This window comes from Varanus komodoensis, unplaced genomic scaffold (assembly GCF_004798865.1).
Source record: "Varanus komodoensis strain SLA01 unplaced genomic scaffold, ASM479886v1 scaffold3, whole genome shotgun sequence".
In the NCBI taxonomy this organism is placed as follows: Eukaryota; Metazoa; Chordata; class Lepidosauria; order Squamata; family Varanidae; genus Varanus; species Varanus komodoensis.
The window spans coordinates 62,184,629-62,187,929 of NW_025335761.1; positions in this window are offsets into that span (position 1 = coordinate 62,184,629).

Here is a 3,301-nt window from a genome sequence, read left to right on the forward strand (position 1 = left end):
TGAAAATATGTGGTCCTCCCGGCACCCTGCCTAGGGTTAGTTCCGTGTCTGAATTGAGCAGAATTATTAATACTAGTATTGGCTTCATTTCTGTGCCACCTGATAGCCAAAGCACCCTGGGTGGTTTATGGCAACACACAAAAGCAAAGACCACGGATACAATAAAATACTACATATTTTAACATACCAAACTTAAAAACAATTCAACAGCAAAATGACGTCAATACACGCAGCCCATCCTGCCATGAAGCACCTGGACAAGAGGGCAGAGTCAACTTGGTGCTGAAAAGGTGAAGATGCTAGCAGCAGGTGCGCCTCTGTAGGAAGATAATTCCATCATCTGAGAGCCACCATGCAGAAGTTTCTCTCTCTCTCTCATTATCACTCTTTGAGCTGTTCTTGGATGGACAATTCAGGCATTAATTGTAGTGTCCGGATAGATCTGGGTTGGGAGAGGGGTCCAATTAGAAATACTCCTCTCTCTTAGTACGGGCTAAAAGAGTTCTTATTTAGAGTTTAGCGTTCTTGTTCTCTTGACAAAAACTCTTGCCAGTTTTTTTCCAAAGAGGAAACAACCAGTACATGTTGGATCTCTTGAACTGGCCTAAGATACCCTGCCCTGCTCAAGCTCTAGTTCAAATCCTTCTGCTCTTTCTGGCTCAGCTCCTTTGTGTCCTCCGTAAAATGGGAACAGAAAGCACCAAGGACTACAGACAGGTGCCATGCTTCATTCTGTGCCTCACTTCCGGAGTGCGGACCTGCTCGCGCGTGGCTGTGCCCATAGGACCAACGGCACACGCTCGCAGGAGAAAACGATGCGCTTGCAGTGTATCTCTCCCTCACTCAAGACACCCTTTCTAGTCCATTTCCCAGCCCATTTCCAGTCCCTCCCACTGCCGCCCACAGCAGTCAGCCGGCACCCCTGGGCCAGCGACCCCACATCCTCCTTTTGCTCTCCCGGACTGTCTTTTCCCCTCCTCTGGCGCAACCCTGAATACTTTTCCGTTTCTGCAGACTTCCCTCTCCAGGGCAGGACTGGTTTTCTGCTGTGGCTCAGAGCATCCTCCCTCTGGGCTACAGGTCTCTCCCGCGCCCCGCCCCGCCCCGCCCAGGTTCGCTACTGAACGGCGCTACACCTGATTCCTCCCTCGGAGCCACGGGTGCCTCCGCTTCCCCGTCCTGGGGACTGGGGCACAGGGTTGCTTCGCCGCTGCTGCTGCCGCTTTGGGAAGGCACCGCAACCGTCATAAGCCTGTCTATCGATTAAGCTTTGCCAGGCCCCTGGACGGAGAGAAAGACAAACGGGCAGGTCCTGAATCCGATCAAACCTAGAGGCAAAAAGACCAAACTGAGGTTGTCCTGCTTCGGCCAGATCATGGACTCCCCGGAGAAGACAGCCCTGCTCGGGAAAGAGGAAGGCTGAGAAGAGGGAGGCCAACTCTGGGATGGATCAAGTCCGCAAGGGGAGCCGCAGCCTTTCTCTGAGCTGGGCTGCTGAGGAGAGACCATCTCGAAGGGCTTTCATCCGGGGGTCACCATAAGTTGGAGTTGGCTTGCCAGCACATAGCGGCTACTCTTGAGTAAACGCTTCCTCTGCCATTAAGTGAGAGCTCATCACCTTCCTGCTGGTGTTGATATTCAGGGAGGCTTAACCTGTAGAAGGCGAGCCAGCGCAGCAGACCTCACCTGGCTTGTGTCACGTGGAAACAGCCCCCTTTTATTCACGGAAAACCGGAGAGGGTGGAGAGGTCCCCCTCCCTCCCTAAAGCGCTCCACTGGAAAAGTTAACCTGCAGTGCAAAGCGTATTTAAGATATAAGTTACACCATGGAGTAAGCGTGCCGAGCAACCTTGGGACTGATTTTGGATTCAACCTGCACAGCCCGGCACTAAGGTTGCACCCCAAGCCAGTCCTGCTCAGAGACGATGCACCGAAATGGTTTAAGTTGTTGTGTCAATGTGCGCTCGCTCGCTCGCTCGCTCGCTCTCGCGCTCTCTCTCTCTCTCTCTCTCTCTCTCTCTCTCTCTCTCTCTCTCTCTCTCTCTCTCTCTCCCCCCCCCCCCCCATCTGTGCAAGGTGAGCTGAAAACAGAGCCATGGCCCTTTGTGGGAAGAGCTTGGAAGTCCAACATGCTTGCATCGTGTATTTCTTCTCTGCTGCTCAAGACTAGCATTACTGCAATAACCTGTTCCCCCCGACCCTGTCCAAGAAAATCCTCTTCCCTGGACATTCCTCCTCCCTCCTTCAGCACCTCCTTCATAGCCACAGCCCCATCCACCCAAGTCTTTGAATTTGGGGTGGTCAGCCCCCTTGGGAGAGTCCCTTAAGGAGTTCGCCTTTTTGGGACTAGCACAGATGGGCCAGGAGGCTATGAGGAATGGTGCTTTGCCGTGTGTGACAAAGTCACACCTTTGGGATAAACCTTTGGGGCTTTGGGGACGCTTCTCTTCCCTGGACTCCATCCTCCAACCTGAGACGAGCTTCTGAGGAGATGGAGATGCCAAGCAAGAAAGCTTGGATCGTTCTGAGAATGTGTTGAACCCAGACAAATCTTCGGAGCGCTTTCTGCTAGTTATCTTGTGATATGACCGCCAGTACAACCCTGTAAGGTAAATCAGTATTATTCATAATAGTCACTTCATGCTGAAACATACCCGGGGTTAGCTAGCTAGCCGGTTCATGGCGGAAATGAAAATTTATCACTGTTTCTAAGCTCCGTGGCAACAAGGCCATTTCCGTGTATGTGCAGATTAATCTGAGGCAGAATTTGGGGTGGCCTGCCGAGTTTTTATTCTTATTTATTTAAGTGTCCTTATCGTAGTCTCTGGATGGTTTAACAGTAAGGCCAAAATAAAATAAAAGGCAGCATCCCATATAATTCTGAGGTCTCCAGTGTAACAGTTTTGCTTGGTCGAGTTTGAAAGAAAGCCATACAAATATTTAGAAAATTTAATTTAGGCATTTTGAAAACCAAAACATCACACACATGACACTGAGGAGACCACAGCTTGCTCTGGGACACTACAGGTGGCCACGCTTGGCTTTTGTCGTCTTTTGGCCTGGGCAAACAGCAGGGGTTGGACCCGATGGCCTTCATGGCCCCCTCCAGCTCTACCATTCTGTGGTTCTTCGATTCTGCGATTTAGCACTGAAGGAGAGCTGCCCCTTGGATCTCATGGCACGATTTCAGGTGTTCCATGAGCTGGATGGGGAGCAGGCAATGACGAGGGAAGGAAGAACTGTGCCCCGTGGCAGCTGAGGTGGCCCACCTTCTTTTGGAGTTCGAATCCCCCCCCCCCCC